Here is a 22031-nt window from a genome sequence, read left to right as displayed (position 1 = left end):
AGTGTGATACGGGCATGAGGAGGAACAACAACAGGAGAGACTAATCATAATATATAGATATTCCCGCGCATCCAAAGGAGGATACACTCTAGAGGGAGAGTATATTGTCAAAGAAATGCACAAACGCATTTATCCCATGATGGAAAGGTCAAATAATCAAATCAATATACAGCTATAAAGTCCACTGAAGTTATAAAAATGGGGCGAAGCTCAATGTTTCATTGAGTCCATTAGGGGTCATGGTGTCCAATCGGACAATCCATTTGACTTCCATCTGTGATAAAGTTTTTTTATTATCACCACCACCCCTAATCCCCATATGTAAAACATCAATCCCTCTAATCTTCAGTAGAGTAGCGTCACTATCATGGCATAATCTGAAGTGTCGGGGAAGAGTCTTTAAATCCCCAATATCGGACACTGTCTTGGCCGCGCCAATGTCCCGCACATGCTCACGCACCCGTATCCTAAGTTCTCTTGTTGTAAGACCCACATATATCTTGGGACAAGGGCACATGGCATAGTAAATCACGTTTGAGGTTCCACAAGAGATCCTCTGTCTTTCTGCATCCCCTGGTAAGACTTCTGACCACACTTACGTTGTTTCTGTGATAGCTGTCCGCGGGCATATCTATTTTTACTGCATCTTAGGACTGTATTACTTTATTATATCTAATTTTGAAACTACAATTTGGGTCATTCATTGTCTGACAATACAATCAATCCATTTGTGCAGGATGACACCCTATCTAAGCCCCCTAATTATGGACATGTTAGTAGTATCTTATACAGGAGGATACTGTTTCCATCTGGGAGGGTGAGGGGTTGCTTGTTGGGTGTGCATTCATCTGTTTTATATTGACACCTCATTACAATCTTGTGCACTTCTTGTAATACATCTATACAGTCAGCGTGTGTGTGTGACACTCCATAAATACATATACGGAGATTGTTAGTTACGCAAAAAACGTATACAGCTGTACACTTGTGATACAGTACCGTATATCTGCTTGTTAGATTATGGTCAAATACATACTGGAAGAGTGTCTGTGACTAACAAAATATATACGTAGATTTAATTTTTTTAATACACCTTACACAGCTGGACGCTCCTCATACAGTACCATCTCTCTTCTGGTATTTTTGGTACATTTTCCCAAACATGAGGAAGTATGGTGGAAGAGGCCGCGGACGTGGGCAGGGGGACGCGGCTGGTATTGATGGTGGTGGTGCATTGGCTGGTTCTAGCAGCTAAGGCAGGAGGTGTTGAGCCTGCATCATCCTCTGGCTCAAGAAGGCCTGTAAGGTTCCCTTTTCTTCGAGTAGGAAAACCGCTTTTAAAGCCGGAGCATCAGGAACAGGTTTTGGCGTACATTGCAGAAACAGCCACCAGCTCTATTGCCTCCTCTTCTGAACGTTCGAAACCTGCAAGCACGGAGTCGTCAGTGCAGGGTTCTGGTCAGGAAAAACACCTTTCCTTGTGTCCTTTACCCCCACCAAAAGTTAAGGATGCGGCAGCCCACACTTCAGATTACTCTTTGGAGCTCTTTTCCCATACCATGCCTGGGTTATCTAGTCAAATCCTTAATTCCCCAGTCCAAGATGAATCTAACATGGAGTGCACTGATGCACAGCCACTGCTAGATGATTCTGCTGGTACATTGACCCAGAGCACTACATTGCCCTCGCAGTCTACTGAGCCAGAATCTGACCCTGATGAAACTCAGGTGCCCCTTCCCGCATACTATACCACCTTACACGGTGACACAGAGGAAGGTAAAGAGGAAGGTGCAGATGACTTTGAAGAGGAGGTGATGGATGACCCAGTTCTTGACCCGGATTGGCATCCATCGGGGGAGGAGGGTGGCGCTTGCTATAGTTCAGATAAGGAGAAGGATCCTCAGCAGGCATTGACATCGCAGCAATGGTTATCTGGCAGGCCTGTAGCTGTCCAAAAACGTAGAACTAAAGTAAAAGAGTTGCAGGACAGCTTGACCAGACGGTCAATTTAGCACAGCGTGCAAGGCCAGAAAATGTATACCATAGTAGGAAGAGTGCAGTGTGGCACTTCTTTGTCCAAAAACCTACTGATGAGGCAAAGGTTACCTGTAAGAAGTGCGGAAGGACCTTTAGCCGAGTTAAACAACTCAGAAATTTGAATACCAGTTGCATGCGTAGACATTTAATCAACATGCACTTGCAAGCGTGGACGGAGTACAAAACCTCAGATAGCACATGTGCACCTGCACCGACTGAAGGTAGTCAGCAAAGCTCCATCGCTTCCCCCACTGTAAGACCACCGCCACCATTAAGCACACCACTAGCACTAAATGTTGAGGTGTCGTCGCAAGGCCAATCTCATTAGAGATGATGCCCTACCGTTTGGTTGAAAGCGATGCTTTCCGCGAGCTCAAGGCCTACGCAGTCCCACGCTATGACCTACCCAATCGGTACTTCTTTTCTCTAAAAGCCATCCCAGCCCTCCACCTGCATGTGAAAGACCGCATTGTCCATGCACTCAAGCAATCAGTGAGTGGAAAGGTGCACCTCACAACAGATGCATGGTCCAGTAGGCATGGCCAGGGCCGTTACGTGTCCATCACTGTGCACTGGGTTAATGTGGTGGATACAGGCTTCACAGGGGACAGCGGCGGTGGAACAGTGCTGCCTAGCCCACGGTATAGGAAACAGTTGGCTGTAGGCTTTCGACCCTCCTCCTCCTCCATAAGCGAAAGCTCGTCCACAGAGCGCAGTCACATGAGCACTCCATCCGCAGCTGGCAGTGTTGCACACGAGGTGTCCCACTATCGAACAGCTAGTGGTAAGCATCAGCAGGCTGTGTTAAGGATGATGTCTTTGGGCGACAACAGACACACCGCGGAGGTACTGGCTGACTACTTGCAGCGACAAACTGAGTCATGGCTGGGCAGTCTACATTTTGAGCCAGGCAAGGTAGTCAGTGATAACGGCCGTAATTTTGTGGCAGCCATAGCCTTTGCAAAACTCACACACATACCTTGCCTGGCTCACACTTTGAACCTGGTGGTGCAGTGCTTCCTTAATAATTATCCGGAGTTAACATCCCTGCTCCATAAGGTGCGAAGACTGTGCTCGCACATCCGTTGCTCGCCCGTATACTCCAGTCGTATGCAGAAGCTGCAGCGATTGCTCCACCTCCTCAAGCACCGCCTGATCATAGACGTTGCAACAAGGTGGAACTCCACCCTGAACATGGTTGAGAGGCTGTGCGAACAGAGGCAGGCTGTAATGCATTTGTGGGAGGATTCACAAGCAGGCAGTTTGAGGGAAGACATGGAATTGTCGGGTGTGCAGTGGTCAAAGCTGAAGTACCTCTGCAAAGTCCTTCAGTGGTTTGAGGAATGCACACGGCAGGTAAGCGTAGACGATGCCATCATAAGCATGAGCATCCCACTTATGCGTCTGCTCATGCAAAGTTTGATGCACATTAAGGACCTGGCATCTGCAGCGGAGGAGGAACAAGAGGAGGAGGAGGAGGGAAGCCTTGCTGACAGTCAGCCATTGTCTGGTCAGGGAACTGTCCTGGACAAGGTGGAGGAAGAAGAGGAAGAGGAGGAGGAGGAGGATTATTTTGGGCAGGAGGATGCTTCTCAGGGGGCAAGAGAAAATGTTGGCGTTCCAAGGTCAGGTACAGGGTTTGTGCGTGACTGTAGGTATGTGGATTTGCCAGAAAGTGCTCCTCCACCCACCAGTGGCAGTGCATTATTGACACCTGGAACATTGGCCCACATGTGCGATTATGCCTTGTGGATCCTAAATAGGGACCCCCGCATTGCCAAAATGATGAAGGATGACGACTACTGGCTGGCCAGCATCCTCGATCCACGCTACATAGGCAAATTATACAACATCATGCCACAGGAGAACCTAGAGATAATATTGGCTAACAAATATGCAACTCTGGTAAACCGTTTGTTTGAGGCTTTCCCAGCACACAGCAGTGGTGCTGGTTCTCCCACGAGCCGTAGTGGGCACAATGGAAGAGGTGTTCGTGGTACACATAGCCGAAGTGCCGTTGGAGACAGGGATTTCATGACCATGTTGTGGACTGATTTCTCAAGTACCGCTCACACGACTGCTAATACTGCATCGATTAAAAGTGACAGGAGACAGCAGTTGTCAACTATGGTTACAGACTACTTCTCCCATATCAATGTTCTCCCTCACAGGTCATTCCCCTTTGACTATTGGGCCTCTAAACTGGACACCTGGCCTGAACTTTATTTTCATTTTTACCACATAAATACCACACAACTTTCCCCTATTTTATTACTGGACGCCTCTGGGCCACGGACCGTGTCGCCGCTGCCGTGACACTGTCTCCCATGGAATACGACGGGCCCGGTACCAAGTACCCACAGGTCCCGCGGGGTGCCCCAACTGGCATCATGAACAGGATTTAGCGAGCGTAGCAAAGTTGGGTACAAGGAGTCTGGCAAAGCTGGGTACTGTGCGCCATAGACTTTATTAAATTGAGTGCTAAAGACTTTAATGAGCTTTCAAATAACCGCCATAACTGTGTCACAGTGCGTGCGAGCAGAGAGGGGCATGCCAGTGAAGCTGGTGCTGCGCTCTTTTGTGAGCAAGTGAAAAACAGGAAGAAAATGCCCAACGCGGGTGAAGATTCAGCGGCGGTCACAGCCGCAGCCTCCATAATACCGCTATAAATGCCATATATACCAGGAGCAGCCTAGTTACCACAGTACTCAGGGGAGTCGCACACCCTGAGCGATTTTAAAGAAAGACTATGTAGTTTGTTCAAAATGTACCCCCTGTCAGAGAGCCAAAAAGTCAGTATCCTCATTGGCCAGTTAACTGATGCGGCCCAGAGGGAAATATAGTCCTGGTCGGACACTGATAAAGGGACTGTCCAGGAAATCTTGGCCAGATTGAAGAACACTTTTGGTACCCGCACTGCAACAGAGATAAAAATCAGATTCTTTGGGTGCAAACAGTGAGTACAGGACAGTATACGGGACTATGCCCTTAATCTTCAGGAGGCACTATGGGCCGTAAAGCAGGTTGACCCTGAGAGCGTGCAAGATGAAGATAGATTACTAGCAGAGCAGTTCTTAGTGGGACTCCAGTCTAACAATCAAAGGGCACAGTTGCGCATAATGGCCCTACAAAATCCTGAATTGGACTTTGCACACTTCAAGGATAGAGCCATCCGAGTGCTGCGTGAACTGAACCCTAGCAGCACAGAGCCCTCTAAGCATCCTGCAATTACATACCAGCAGGAGGCAGCATCCTTTCCAAAGACCTCTATTGAGACTGACAAGCAGTCCAAAGATGATGACTCTGCTGCAGACTTACGTCTCCAAGTCAAGGAACTAACCAAAAGTGTGGCTGCACTCACAAAAACTGTGCAGTCCCTGCAAGTGACGCCAAAGAAAAAGATCCAGCTGGCCTCCAGTCCAGATGATGTCCCGTGGCGACAGCAGAAGAGGATCCCACCGACCAGAGGGATAGACAGCGATCGTTACGACGAGGACGGACAGTCCCTCTTTCGCCGCTGCAACAAGGCGGGACACCAAACCAGATCCTGTCATTTAAACAAGCAACCCCTGGGGCAAAGGGCCAACCCCCAGGAGTAAGACGACCAGGCCCACCATATTGGCGAGACAAGTACATAGGAGAACGGCCAGTCCTGCCTGTCGTGATTGACGGTTTTCCGATGAACGCTTGACAACGATGCCATATGTTCTTTTTAAGCAGTACTGGGCTGATTCAGACATTACTCATAGCCCAGATAAAGACCTTGCCATTCTTGCCAGCAATGGTCAGCCCTTGCGTCAGATTGGATACAAAGAGATGACCATCAAGTTTGGCCGAGTAGAATTGCAATCGCAAGGTTTGATCATAGTAGTTATTGACAAACGAGAATGCCATCCTATGATCACTTTAGGCACTAATGTAATTGAAAGTTGTCTTGGAGAAATTATTGCTTTGTTACAACAGGTAGCCGAGACCGCCATCTCCAGTCAGCAACGGGTTCTGCAAAAGGAGATCAGAGCCCTGATGCAGAGACAACAGGTAGAGTTGTCTGGTGTAGAAGTCAGCAGTGTCAGAGTAAGTAATCCTTTCCCCATTGCAGTACCTCCCAGAAGTGAAATGTTAATTTGGTGTCGGACAACAATAGGCCTAAGGGGTCAAGATTACCAAGCCATGGTAGAACCCATGTACTCTGATAGTAAGCCCACTATCCTGACAGCCAGAGGGGTAGATGATGTCCGCAAGGGGAGAGTACCAATACGCATCTTAAATTGTGGGGAGAGAGAGGTCCAGTAACCCCGGTATGCCACCCTTGCTAAGCTGTTCACTGTCAGCAACAATGCAATAGAGGCACTAGAACCCTTGCTTCCATTTGACAAGGTGGAAGAGAATGGCTCTGAAGGGCAGCAGGAGGATTGGTGTCAGCAGCTACACGTAGGCACTGACTCCACCCCTTCGCATCAAAAACATGTGGCTTACCGGGTGGCTCGACAATTTGAACGGGTCTTCAGCAAGCATACTCTAGACTTTGGGCAGGCAAAAGGGGTTCAACATCATATCCCCACTGGGGATTATCCACCCATTAAAGAGAGACACCGGCCTGTGCCCCCAGCACACTATCAATGTGCCAAGAGTATGTTACGGGAGATGAAGGAGGTGGGGGTAATCAGAGATAGTTGTAGCCCCTGGGCAGCTCCATTAGTCCTCGTTAAGAAGAAAGATGGTACTATGAGAATGTGTGTAGACTACAGGCGGATTAACAGCATTACACATAAAGACGCTTACCCATTACCTAGAATTGAGGAATCACTAGCTGCACTAAGAACTGCTAACTATTTCTCTACCTTAGATCTCACCAGTGGGTATTGGCAGGTTCCTGTTGCAGTGGCAGACAAAGAGAAGACAGCGTTTACAACATCAATGGGCCTCTGCGAGTTTAACTACATGCCGTTCGGGCTCAGCAATGCGCCAGGAACATTTCAGCGGTTAATGGAATGCTGCCTTGGCCATAAAAACTTTGAAACCGTTCTGCTGTACCTGGATGACATCATAGTCTTCTCCAAAACCTACGAAGACCATTTGAAGCACCTAGCCGAGGTATTCGAAGCCCTGTCGAACTTTGGCTTGAAAGTAGAGCCGTCCAAATGTCACCTTTTGAAACCCAAGGTGCAATACCTAGGCCATATGGTGAGTGCGAAAGGTGTGGCACCCAACCCCGACAAAGTCACCGTTATCCGGGACTGGAAAAGACCCAGCACTATTCATGAAGTGAGGCAATTTCTTGGGTTAGTAGGCTACTACCGAAGATTTATCAAGGACGTCACCAAGATAGCAGCACCACTGCAAGATCTTCTAGTGGGCCAATCCAAGAAGGCCAAGAACAAGAGTCTTCTGTTTGAGTGGAACAAAAGGATAGAAGAGTCCTTCACCAAGTTGAAACTGGCCCTCACGGGAGATGAGGTCCTGGCCTACCCTGACTATGACCAAACATTTGTACTTTACACTCACGCCAGCAACGTGGGATTGCGAGCAGTGCTGTCACAAGTGCAGAAAGGCAGAGAGAGAGTGATTGCCTACACCAGCAGTAAGCTTCGTCCCACTGAGAGGAACCCAGACAACTACAGTTCCTTTAAGCTGGAGTTCCTTGCCATAGTCTGAGCGGTAGCAGAGCGCATCAAGCACTACTTGGCTTCAGCAAAGTTCCCCATCTAGACGGACAAAAATCCGCTAGCCCACCTTGAAACGGCAAAGCTCGGGGCACTTGAGCAGCAATGGATGGCCCGGCTGTCCAACTACGCGTTCACCATCAAGTGCCGAGCAGGACATAAGAACGCTAATGCGGATGCGTTGTCCAGGATGCCCAATTCACCAGACGGGGGAGAAGATCCAAAAGAACTCGAAGAAATTGAGTTACGAGCCTTCCACCGTCCAATTGCAGCCCAGCACTCCCAAGGAGTAAGGAATAAGTGCTTTATCATATGAGAGGTAACGTTGAACCCATTACCCCATCATGAGTGGGCAGAGACACAAGATAGTTACCCAGCTGTTCGCCTAGTAAACGAGTGGCTGGCACAAGCTGATGCACACCCTGGTCCAGATAACCCACAGGAAGCACAGCAGTTATGGAAGGAGAGAGGCAAGCTGTTCATCTACGAGGGTAAGCTGTCGGAGGAACATCAACTCGCGCACACACGCAGATGGTAGTCCCAAAGAGGGATACACCAATAGACTTGGAGGCGTACCACAATGGAGCAGGACACATTGGTTGGAAGAAGTTGGAGGTCCTACTTCGTGAAAGGTTCTACTGGGTTGGCATGAGGAGTTCCATTGAGAAGTGGTGCCGAGAATGTGGCCCATGCAACCTGCGCAGAAAAGACCGTAACAGCCAGCGAGCCCCATTACAGTCGATCATCACAAAACAGCCACTTGAGCTGGTAGCCTTGGATTACGTGAAGTTAACTCTGAGTAGGAATAGCTACACTTATGCTTTGACCATCATGGACCATTACTCTAGGTTCTTGGTAGTCAGGGCCGGCCCGAACATATAGGCGAACTAGGCGGCCGCCTAGGGCGCCGACCCAAAGGGGGCGCCAGAGAAAAAATAGAAAAAATTATAAAAAATCTTTTCAAAAGGCAAAACAAAGAAATATCTGCAATCATTAAGAAGCGATGAAGAGTTTGAGAAGCTGTTAGTTGATGCGAGGGAAATCGCAGAAGAGCTTGGCATACCAGCTAATTTTGAGTCAAGTTCTGCGCCAAAACGTTTAAAGAAAAAAAACAGACAGTTCTCTTATGAAGGGAAAGATGAGCCCATAAGAGATGAGAAACAGAGTTTCAAAATTAACTTTTACGTTGCGATCTTAGATACTGCTATAAATTCAGTTGATGAGCGGTTCACTCAGCTGAAAGAAATGGAATTGAAATTTGGATTTTTGTACCACATCCGTTCACTTGAGGGAAAACCAAGCAAATTTGTTCTGGATAAGTGTAAAGCTCTGGAAAAGTCTCTTACACACAAAGAAGTAAAAGACATCGATGCCATAGAGCTATGTGGTGAACTGCAGGCAATGTCAAGACGTGTTCCAGAAGATTCATCACCAAAAGACGTTCTTGAACTTTTGCTTAAATCTGACTTGAAAGAAAGTGTCCCCAACCTGGTGGTGGCTCTAAGAATTCTTTTAACTCTACCTGTTTCCGTGGCCTCAGGAGAGAAAAGCTTCTCAAAACTAACGCTAATTTAAACATATTTAAGGGCAAATATGACGCAAGAGAGGTTGGTTGGGTTGGCAACAATTTCGATAGAATCTGAAGTTGCTAAACAAATTAATCTCGGTGACTTAGTGTCATCCTTTTCAAAAAAAAGGCAAGGAAACAAAAATTTTAATTACCTATGGTCGTTTTTGTTTTGTGTTATTGATTACTTTGTATATATTTGTCCTATACAACTTCTCAGAAGATTAAAGAGTTAGGAGAGAGTTAATTAATCATTGTTGTTATGGTTTATTTTGCTCCTAAATTTATATCCCAAGTTTTCATCTACTGCCAAGAATAGTAGGGGCGCAACAAAATAGTTTCGCCTAGGGCGCCGTAATCTCTCGGGCCGGCCCTGTTGGTAGTCGTACCTGTTAAAGACCAAACAGCGAAGACAGCAGCCAAGACATTTCAGCAACACTTTTGTCAACCGCATGGATACCCTGAACAAGTGCTCACCGATCAAGTTCCAGCCTTTAAGGCAGAAGTGTTTCAGTTCTGTAACATGTACGGTTGCAAGAAAATCAGAACGACGCCATACCATCCACAGACAAATGGCATGTGTGAGAATATGAACCAGGTGGTAATTGACTTATTGAAGACCTTACCTCTGGAAGAACGAAACCAGTGGCCAGAGAAGTTGCCAGATCTGGTAGATCTATATAATGATATACGGGTAAACTCCACAAACTTCACTCCGGCCTACTTGATGAGAGCGAGACCTGGCAAGTTACCCATTGATTTGGACATGGGAGTCTTAACACCAGAGACAACATCACCAGATGCGGACTGGGATACAGAGCGGCAGCAACAATACTGCAAAGTACAAGAATGTGTGGAGAAAAGTTTGTCCCAAGTAAGACAGAGGCAGGAAAGAAATTACAACCAACACGCCCCTGCAGTTCCCTTGACACCAGGAGAACAAGTACTCAAAAGAAAGACGAGTTCACAAACTAGATGACCAGTGGGAGGCAGAGCCATACACTGTAATACCTTCAGACTTTAATAACACCAAGGTATGCCTCATCAGCAAAGATGGAGGAGAAAACTTAGAAGCAGTCTCAAGAGATCATCTAAAGGTGTGCCCTGATCAGTTGAAGGACACGAAAGAAGGCCAAGACACTCCACAGCCCATAGTAGAGTGGAAGAAAAGATTCAAACTATGCTTGGAGAATTTCCTCGGACGTGGACACAAGTAAATCATGCAATAGTAGTGTCAATCCTTACCTTTCATCAGCCTACCTTTCATCAGCCTACTGCACCAGATGTAGAGACTCTAAATGAAATGGCTCCAATAACAGATGCCACATCTGCAGAGGAATGCGGAAATCTGTCCTCTGCTAACAGAGAATCTGTCAATCTTATGGTGAGTCTAGGAGTCAAGAGAAGGCAGTCTAGAATACCAATCTTACACAAGTCTACTTATAGCATAGTGACTAGTGCACCAACAGTAGTCATCAGAGAACAGGTCAGGTCATCGGAAATACCTATACTGCATAGATCCACTCATAGTACTAGAGGTCAGATCCCTGCCCGTTATAGAGATTACATAATGTAAATAACGTAATAAGAATGTATAGTTGTAACCGTTAAGCATGAGAGCCTACAGAGACTTACTTTATGAACCTTTTTAAGTATTTGTAATAACCAGTTAAAGGACAATTGGGCCACAGGACTATGTGTGGTCAGAACTTTTCTTTGTAAATAGTTACCTCAACTAGGCCTTGAAAATAAGCCGCCGGCATGGCCGAACAAACAGGTCCATTACAGAGTGCCCTCTAGTCACGCCCAGGGATGACACACAAAGTGGGTTAAGGTGGTTCCCACCAACCAAACTCCAGGTACAAGCACAAAGACAATTCCTGGACAGCAGCGTAAGGACTAGTCGCTGCAGTGACTGTGCTATTGTTTCTTTTTCTTGTATGGTTTTTGATCATTTTTACATTTTTAAGACTTTGTAGATTTTCATTAATTGTTGTTGTTAACAATTCTTGTTATGTTTTCCTCACTCCAGGAGTACTGAACTTAACTGGGGGGGATGTGACACCCCAGAGCCCGGTTGTCACAGTGACATTGCCTCCCTCTAAGAGGTGAAGTCATGTTTGGAGGCAGAAAGGGGACCCCCATGCCAGGTAACATAGATTAAATCACAATTCCTGCTGCAGGTCTGAAAAGGGAGCTGCCTTACAAATTCTCGCCAGCAGAGGGGGTTGGTGAGTCAGCTAGAAGTGAGCTGAGGGAATTGTCATGGAAACGAGAGCAGCTGTGAGGAAAGGACAAGACAGTTAAACGTGAGGTAAAAAGATCTTTCTGGAAGATCCAGTCAGTTCAAGACAGAGAGGCTCTGGGGAAGCTAAAAAACTGCCTATAGCAGACCCCAGAGAGAAGCGCTAATAGAGAGAAAGGGACGCCAGAGTCCTGGGTGGGCAGGAGCTGTATGCCCTGCCGCCAAATCTGGAAGTACAGGGGATTTTAAACTCCTGAGCGACATTGAATACCTGAGGGCACGGCAGCAGATAAGGAGCCCAGGGCTGATGGTGAAAAGGATGGTACCCGTGGAATAGGCTCATGCTGACAGCCGTACAGGTTAGTGAAATCATCACACAAATAGAGGGTCTCAGCTTCGTTATAAACAGCAGAGACTCACACACAAAGCGCAGAAGGAAGGTCCTAAATCAACACCTCGCAGGGTGGATCCCCTGAATGCCTTCAGGCAAGCCGGTCTCAAGCCATCACCTATATGTGGTACTCAGGATTGCAACCAATTACCAGTAAAAGGTAAAGAAACTGCACCTCTCTGTGTCCTTCTCTCTTTTCTCTGCACCCCAACGTTCACAGCCATCTTAACTATTAATCAAACATCTTTGCCCTGGGACTACTGCTCTACCTGTGGAGAGCTATTTTCACCTAAGCAGTCTCAGGGGAACAACATCGCAGCTCTGGTCACCTCTGACCAGAATGCCACAGGTGGCGTCACATATTTAATCATCTATAAACTTTATCTTCATTTTTACCACATCTAACAACATCACCAACAACTCCTTCCCCTTTCATCATTTTATTTAATGGATGCCCCAGGGCCACGGACCGGGTCACCGCCGCCATGACACCGTCCCCCATTGAAGTCGACGGGCCTGGTACCGAGTACCCCACGGCCCTGCGCCTCGCACTCACGTGCCAGGGAGCTCCATCTGCAGTTTGTAGAATGAAAAAAAACAAATATTCTTCAGCGATTGACTAAATTTGCAATTGGAAAATGTGCCATATCTATTATATGTGAATGGTGGGAAAAACAGATGTAAAGCCAGTTGATTGATGATCTAATTTGAGAAGCAAAGTTATTTCACATTGCTAATACAAATGATTTCTACCACCCAACAGTCAGTCAGGATTTAGGAAAATGCTTATTGCCACAGCTAGGCTGGAGTAACACACAACGTAGAAAAATACGGACCGTATTGTACGTCCGTAATACGCAAAAATGGTCCCTAAACAGTGCTCCGTATGTCTTCCGTTGTCAGGGTGTGGCCGCGTATTTTTCTCATGTAAGCATCCGTATGTAATCCGTATGGCATCCGCATACCGTTTTTTTCTCGCAGGCTTGCAAAACGGATATTTAACGGTTTTGAGGCCTGCACATAATTTAAATCATCAGAACCAACCCTATTTATTGCCTCAACATCAGGTGGCAGCCTCCAATTTGCCCATTTTGGTGCTCTGCTTGTGTGGGGGTCTTGCTGGTTGTTAGCAAACATGTCTGACACACTTCAGTTCACCCCAACTGACCGTGTTCTATTCTTATGGGTTTTGTCCTTGTGCTTTGGCCAGCCTTACCCAGTGATTGTGGATCCGTGGAGGAGGCGACGTATGTGGGTCCATCCACTTTTGAGGCAACGACTCACAAGAGGTAATTTTCAGCCCCTCTATTCTTCTCTGCGGGATCACTCGGAAAAATTTTACAAATACTGTCGCATGAGCCTTGCAACATTTGATCTACTCTTGGAGACAGTGCGCCCTGGGATCCTGGGATAACCTTTCAGGACACAAGGATGCGCCAAGCTAGATCTGCAGAGGAGCGACTTCTACTCACATTACGGTATGTACTAAACAACCACATTCTCTATGTTCATGATGTGTTGCCCAAACTCTGTTTTTTATTTGGTCCGAAGTTTACTGCCCTCAACTTATTCCAGATATATATAAACTTACAGACCAGAATGTTATGTGTAATATGTACTGAATATCACGTAGTGATTGTGCAACCAAATATATGTGTGTTAGTAGATATGAATCACTAACAAGTTTGGTATTTATGTACCTGGGGTTTTGTTAATTTGTGCATTCTAAAATGTTCCATTTCTGTTGTTCTTCAGCTTCCTGCCCACTGGCCTGTCTTCTACCGCCCTCCACCATGATTTTCTCATTGGAAGATCTACTATTTCTGGCATAGTCAGGTCGACATGTAGTCAAATATGGTCAACACTACATCAACTCATCATGCCTCAGCCCAGGATGGAAGACTGGTTGAGGATATCAAGGGACTTTGAGGAGGAATGCCACTTTACTAATTGTATTGGGGCCCTTGATGGGAAACATATCCGGGTGCGTAAGCTGCCGAACTCTGGCTCACAATTCTTCAATTAGAAACAATACTTTTCTGTTGTATTGTTGGCTCTGGCCGACCCTCAATACAAGTTTATAATTGTTGACATTGGGGCCTATGGAAGGACGGGAGACTCTGGAGTCTTCAATACTTCCATTATGGGTCAGCAGCTACGCAACAACCAGTTGGATCTACCACCACCACGCCAGCTACCAGGATCCACTCAAGAATCAGTCCCTTATGTCCTTGTCGCAGATGAGGCTTTTCAGTTAACGCGCAATGTCACGAGGCCATATCCCTGGCGCAACCTGAACCACCGGCACTGAATTTGTAACTTGCGCCTATCACGTGCTCGGCGACTGGTGGAGTGTTCCTTTGGCATTCATTGGCCAAAATGGCGGGTCCTCCAGTCTGCCATTCAGCTGAGTGAACAAAATGTAAATGAAGTAATTAAAGCATGTGGCATTGGCCATAACTTCACCAGGATAACTGATTGTCTTCCTCTGCTGGTGTTGTGCGTGGGTCAGACAATGTACGTAGGGCAAGACCACCTATCAACCATCAACGTGGAACGTTCTCTAGGCTCAAAGTGCCTGATATTTTCACAAATTACTTTATGTCACCTGAGGGGGAAACTTCTTGGCAAGAGCATGCTGTGTCTATGTTTTAAATGTTTCTTTTTGGCCTTTGGGAATCTATATACAGTGGGGCAAAAAAGTATTTAGTCAGTCAGCAATAGTGCAAGTTCCACCACTTAAAAAGATGAGAGGCGTCTGTAATTTACATCATAGGTAGACCTCAACTATGGGAGACAAACTGAGAAAAAAAAATCCAGAAAATCACATTGTCTGTTTTTTTTTCATTTTATTTGCATATTATGGTGGAAAATAAGTATTTGGTCAGAAACAAGCAATCAAGATTTCTGGCTCTCACAGACCTGTAACTTCTTCTTTAAGAGTCTCCTCTTTCCTCCACTCATTACCTGTAGTAATGGCACCTGTTTAAACTTGTTATCAGTATAAAAAGACACCTGTGCACACCCTCAAACAGTCTGACTCCAAACTCCACTATGGTGAAGACCAAAGAGCTGTCAAAGGACACCAGAAACAAAATTGTAGCCCTGCACCAGGCTGGGAAGACTGAATCTGCAATAGCCAACCAGCTTGGAGTGAAGAAATCAACTGTGGGAGCAATAATTAGAAAATGGAAGACATACAAGACCACTGATAATCTCCCTCGATCTGGTGCTCCATGCAAAATCCCACCCCGTGGGGTCAGAATGATCACAAGAACGGTGAGCAAAAATCCCAGAACCACGCGGGGGGACCTAGTGAATGAACTGCAGAGAGCTGGGACCAATGTAACAAGGCCTACCATAAGTAACACACTACGCCACCATGGACTCAGATCCTGCAGTGCCAGACGTGTCCCACTGCTTAAGCCTGTACATGTCCGGGCCCGTCTGAAGTTTGCTAGAGAGCATTTGGATGATCCAGAGGAGTTTTGGGAGAATGTCCTATGGTCTGATGAAACCAAGCTGGAACTGTTTGGTAGAAACACAACTTGTCGTGTTTGGAGGAAAAAGAATACTGAGTTGCATCCATCAAACACCATACCTACTGTAAAGCATGGTGGTGGAAACATCATGCTTTGGGGCTGTTTCTCTGCAAAGGGGCCAGGACGACTGATCCGGGTACATGAAAGAATGAATGGGGCCATGTATCGTGAGATTTTGAGTGCAAACCTCCTTCCATCAGCAAGGGCATTGAATATGAAACGTGGCTGGGTCTTTCAACATGACAATGATCCAAAGCACACCGCCAGGGCAATGAAGGAGTGGCTTCGTAAGAAGCATTTCAAGGTCCTGGAGTGGCCTAGCCAGTCTCCAGATCTCAACCCTATAGAAAACCTTTGGAGGGAGTTGAAAGTCCGTGTTGCCAAGCGAAAAGCCAAAAACATCACTGCTCTAGAGGAGATCTGCATGGAGGAATGGGCCAACATACCAACAACAGTGTGTGGCAACCTTGTGAAGACTTACAGAAAACGTTTGACCTCTGTCATTGCCAACAAAGGATATATATCACAAAGTATTGAGATGAAATTTTGTTTCTGACCAAATACTTATTTTCCACCATAATATGCAAATAAAATGAAAAAAAAAACAGACAATGTGATTTTCTGGATTTTTTTTTCTCAGTTTGTCTCCCATAGTTGAGGTCTACCTATGATGTAAATTACAGACGCCTCTCATCTTTTTAAGTGGTGGAACTTGCACTATTGCTGACTGACTAAATACTTTTTTGCCCCACTGTATATTACAACCCCTTATGTGTTTTCTCTGTTTAGAAATCAATGTGTAAGCATATGGCAGCATGTCATGATGTAAGTGCATCATTGATAAACACAACAACAATTGAAAGTGAAAACTTTTTATGAATCCTTTTTTTAAAGTCCTTCTGAAGCCTTATGTTATTTATCAAAATAACCAGAATTGGCCTTAGAACACAAACACATTTTTCCTATGTTAAAATACAGCATTTAACCACAAAGACACACACAAAGTTATAAATTGTAGTATGTAGGGGGTGGAGAAGGCGGCAGCCCAGCCTGTGTTGCGTGATGGCTAGTGTGTCCACCTTGCCCTCGGCCTGTGTGGGAGCATCATCTTGCCCATGATGGAGGTAGTGGGCCGGCTCATGGGCTTGAGGTGGATACTGGGCACTATATTGGAGACGACTCTCCTGTTGAGGCTGGTAGGGCGTGAGTCTAAACCACCAAAATGGCCATGTCGTCCCCAACCAGATTGGGACCAGCCTCCAACATTGGCTGGGAACAAGTGGCCATACTGGTGTGCTGGGTTATACCCTGACATTTGGGAATGATGTTGCCAATGTTGGGTAGGGGGGGAAAGGGGTGAGGTGTAGGCCCACATGAAGGAGGATCCTCAGACCCTGATTGAGCAAGCACTTGGGGGTGTGGGTTAAGATGCATGAGATTCCAGGATGACAGCTGCCATCTCTCCAGAAACTCAAACAGCTCATAAGGGGTATTGGGGTGTGTGCTTGCATCAATTAGGATCTGAATGGATCCTCGCACACGTAGCCGCACCTCACGGGGAAGGGAACGTAGATAATGGGCAAGGCTGCGTGAGTACTCCTCCCCATCATCAGTGGCAACTCTGTTCCGAGAATTTTGGGCCCCTGTATCCACATTGGTCATGGCATCAGTGGCAGGGATATGGCGCATTCGTCTACATCACCTGGATGGCACAGCAGGCTGGGGGGAGCCCTCTAGGCAAACAGTTGGGCTGCTGATGTTGCCCTGTTCATCATGGATGTCGGGTGGTGATGCAGCTGACAGTCCTTGTTGTGGCTCTGTTCCTGGTGGTGGTGTTTCTGGTGGTGGCCCAGGTTCTAGGGCAGGATCAGGTCGAGCTGGAGAAGTGTCTTGGGCCTGGCTCCTTGGAAGCTCACAAGATGGTCGAGACAGCTCAACCCCTCCACCTACAGGATCGGTGGCCTCTGATTCAGACCCTGTCTCCCTTTCAGTGATGTTAGAGTGAGTTCTGTGATTAAATATAAAATGTAGAAAAAGGAAATTTTTGATCGGGTCCTGTAAAGCATTTGTGTCATGTGGTGTTTTTGTGTCATGCGGTGTCTGAGATCCATAATTGGAGCGAGGAATGAGAGGTGGTCGAAATAAACATATTTCCGCTTTGTGTGGGCCCCTGAACCACTTCTTGCCCGCTGTTGGCGCTCACGACAATACTGGTCACGGATGCTGCGCCAGCGTCTCATCACATCTTCGACTGCAATGTGACATAAAAGAATGAAAACTTAAAATTTGCGTAAAAAAAGTTTTTGAACTAGTATCAAAGTCATGTGGCCTACTAGGGTGTGAGTTCTACCCAGGGTGGCATATAGCATTGGTGCAACCAGGCCAGATGCACAGGGTCACAGTAGCTCATGTGGCAATTAGCAACTCTTTAAACTGTTTTTGCATGGCATTATGAGGAGCTTGGGTACAGGATAACATTCTCTCAGGGTCAAACAGTGTGCCCAAAAATAATTTACAAAGCACAAGAGCCCAATATCAGACGCACAGGATGTGGGGGGGGCCTACTTATAGCATTTTTTTGGTATGGCTGGTAATTTGACATACATAATTTATGTTCATGTACTTATGTTCTGCTGCTCCTCACGTGGCCGATCACCAAAATCAGGGAACATTTTACGACATATGCGCCTCCATGCAGCCTCCTTTTTTGTCCGGTCGGATAATGTGCATCCCGTTGGTCCCATAATTCCGGGCGATCATGCACAAGAACAATTAGCAGCTCCACATTGAGATTCTGGTAGGGTGCCATGATGCTGTACTCCGTGGAGGCGTACTTCCTGTATGTCTGGAGCGCTTTTTGAGCTAATTTGCATGTCTAAGCTTCCTGATGATGGATTGGCCCATTTCCTGTCACCAGGAAAAGTCTGGCGTATTCCTCGCAAGTCACACGGGTGGTCCGTGTGTAATGCAATGTTTTTGCGCACCCATAGACTTGCATTGGCATACTACGGTCGTAATACGCTGACAATCGCAGCATGCTGCAATTGGCACGGACCGTAGAAAATACAAGAGAAAAATACGGCTGATGGGTGCTACCCCATAGAGAATCATTGGTCCGTGTGCAATGCGTTGTTTTATCGCCTCTTACTCGTCCGTATTTCTCTCTAGTGTGACACCGGCCCTATGGTAAATGTTATCAACCTGATAATTACACATTCTAGATGCCAGAGAACTAAATTATTTAAAATTATTGTTCAGAAAATTATTTAAAAATTTAAATCAGAAATATTGCTGACTCTGGTTTTATGCTTCAACTATTTCACTTTTTTTTGTAAGAAAAATACTCTGGAAATACACAAAATGATGCAGTCATTTCTTCTTACAGTAATCTGATGGCTTGAATATGCATTTCGCAGAAGCATGGTGATGACTAGAATATGTATTTCACTGAAGTATGATGAGTGGAATATGTATTCAGTGATTTACTTATTGGCTTGCTAGAATCAGCATGATATGAAATGTAATACTGCCTGCATAAAGATGCAATTCAGAAGATGTTTGAATTGCAAAGTGAGTCTGCTAAAGTCAGTCAAAGTTACCTATGCTATATCCATGCATGTATGCAGAGAACTGTATTTATGTACATGTTCAGAAAATGGAAAGAAATCAGGGTGTTACTTTGCATTTTTATACCTTTCTTAATTAGACTCTTTTCATTCTTTAAGTTTCCGTCCCGACAGGTTGTCACTTGATCAGTACTTGGGAGCTGATTGCAGCATTTACACCTGGATTTAGCCTGATTGAACTGCAGCTGTTCCTCCAGAAATATAATACTTGTTCTTGGAGCTCAAAGCAAAATTTAACATGCGTCTGCTGTGTACCTGATTATAATACATAATTCTGAGATCACATTGCTGATGTTTTATAGAAATGTGCCTTTTTTTATCATGATATTGGCATTGAAGTGATCCTACCAAATGTAGATAGGAAAACAACATCGGTGAGCTCATTATTTATGCATTAATATCCAGAGGATTATTATTATTTTCATTGCATAAAATTAAAATAATGCAAAAATGAAAATTTTATGGCTTTTATTGCATTAACAACCTACAAGACCAAGACAGTTTTTGCTTTAAAAGAATGGTCCGGCATCTAAAATGCATTTTCTAAATTTCTATCCTTACACCCTAATCACTTTTGTAATTTCCTTTATTTCACAATGCCTTACATTTCTCCCTACCTATTTAATCCCAAAATGTGTTTATTTACTGCACTTTATGTGATGTTTTGTTTGAGAGGAGATGTCTCAGGAGGCTGGTGCTGCACCCACTGCCCGCATCGTTCATCGCCCCTCCTGGAACAAGATGTAAAAGGAATAGAGCTGCAGTTGCTCACTTGTTTGCAACCTTCTCTGAAGATGCCTTGAATCCTGGGTGATGGATTCTGTGGCTGATGTGAGTGCAGTGTCGGGACTCTACTTTTTTTATACACCGAAGCTGAAGGCAGTGCTAGAAGTTGTGGGGCAGCGCTGGTGTCACTCACTGCTTCTATTTTAGCCACCTGATGATGTCTTTTTGACATAAGCTAAAGGTAATCTGTCACCCCATTTTAGCCCTATCAGCTGCCGGCACCGTCTTCAGGGGCTAATCTACAGCATTCTGTAATGCTGTAGATAAGCCCCAGATGTAACCTGAAAGATAAGAAAAAAAGAGTTAGATTATACTCACCCTGGCGTACGGTCCGGTCCGATGGGTGTCTCAGTCCCGTCCGGCGCCTCCCATCTTCATACAATGATGTCCTCCTCCTTGCTTCTCCCTCAGTTCCTGCACAGGCATACTTTACTCTGCCCTCAACAGTGCAGATAAAGTACTGCAGTGCGTAGGCACCGGACCTCTCTGACCTTTCCCGGCATCTGCGCACTGCAGTACTTTACTCTGCCCTCAACAGGGCAGATAAAGTATGCCTACGCCGGAGCCGAGGGAGAAGCAAGGAGGAGGACATCATCGTATGAAGATGGGAGGTGCCGGACCAGACCACGAAACCCACCGCACCCGACTAAGCCCCCCGTTGAGTATAATCTAACGTGTTTTTCTTATGTTTCATCAGGGGCTTATCTACAGCATTACAGAATACTACAGATAAGCCCCTGATGGCGGTGGCTGCAGCTTATAGGTCGAAAATGGGGTGACAGATTCCCTTTAAGGAGATGGCAGAGACTAAAGCAGAAAGCCAGTGCTGCACTTACATCATCCACAATGTATATGACACAGGATCCAGAACATCTTTAGAGGTGTTATGCGCAGGAATAACTACTCTGTAGCGACTTGCATCGGACAAACAAAACTACAGTCACATATGCACTTTGTGCAAGACACCATTGTCAGGAAAGTCCTTAAGGGTCATACAGCGGGGCTTTACAGAGCCCTTCCCAGACTGCTGTTGCATGATGGCTGGCGTCTTGTGATGCAGCTGATGTAGAGTCAGGTAGCAAGAGTAAATCCAAAGCTTGCAGCATAAAACTCAAATGAAAATTAAATGGAAACCCCTAGACAAGAGATAATGAAGAACTAGTCAAGATCATTGGCAACTGCTGAAAAGAAACCAGAACCCAACCATTAAGCACTCACCATACCACTACTCAAGGTAACTGAATAAACAGCACTAGACTGGATAAGAGGCAGGCCTTAAATAGCCATCCCAAATCTAAAGATATCAGATGATGCATTCCTCCCAGTCATCTCCAGGGAGCCACTCCCCGCTCACATGTATTGCAGAATGCACACATTCCAACCATTGGCTAACACCAGGCAAGGCAGCATCCTGTGTTGTTTCACAGCCTGGAAGACATGGGACGCTGTGTATCCCACTTGTCAGGCAAGGTGGAAGCATGGCATCTCATTTTCCAACATCACTCTCCACTTCCCAACATAAGGCATCACTGTGAGTAGTCACACCACCAAAGTTTGTGATTAATGATGAGCAAGCACTAAAATGCTCAGGTGCTCATTGCTCGGGTTGAGCAAATTGGAATACTCGGGGACTCGGACAGAACAACGAGTCCAATGTAAGTCTATGTGAGACCCCAGCATTTTTTACGCGATCCCCCCAGGGGTCCCTTTGAGGTCTAAAAACATTTGAAAATGATAGAACCACTGCTCAAATGACATGGGGACATCATGTGGATCGCCCCTGGAAGCATTCCTGACTCCTAGTTCACAGCTTTAAACATTTTTCCCGGTGCAACAAAAAAAACACCAAAACAAAACCAAAATGGATTTTGCTGGGAAATATGTTAAGGAACATCCTTTGCAGGTTAATGACTTGCTTGTAAGGCAAAATAATTAACCCCAGACCAAAATGTTCTTCCCCCACTTTGGTTTCGTTCAGACGCAGCGTTTTTTAAGTGTTTTTCAACTTTAACTTTGCTTTCAACCACTACAAATGCATTCACTGGGAAATGTCATTGTAACATTTACCAACTCTAGCTGGCCATGTGGTGTTTGACACATAAGCAGGCCCATCTTGTTTCATTCAAGAAGGAGGGACTCTTAAAGTCACAGAGCCTATTTTTACTGGTGCATCA

General features: G+C 45.8%; 1 long non-coding RNA gene across 1 annotated transcript in view; it reads right to left on the bottom strand.

Annotated features, from left to right (window-relative positions):
* LOC141047015 (uncharacterized) overlaps nucleotides 1–22031 on the bottom strand; it is a 105465-nt gene that overhangs the window by 458 nt on the left and 82976 nt on the right. The gene's annotated exons all lie outside the window — the stretch shown is intronic.

The sequence above is a fragment of the Dendrobates tinctorius genome, unplaced genomic scaffold, assembly GCF_039654945.1.
Source record: "Dendrobates tinctorius isolate UK_male_01 unplaced genomic scaffold, ASM3965494v1 ptg000125l, whole genome shotgun sequence".
NCBI lineage: Eukaryota > Metazoa > Chordata > Amphibia > Anura > Dendrobatidae > Dendrobates > Dendrobates tinctorius.
Note: the sequence above shows the minus strand (reverse complement) of the source record. Positions and strands in the feature narration are given on the sequence as shown.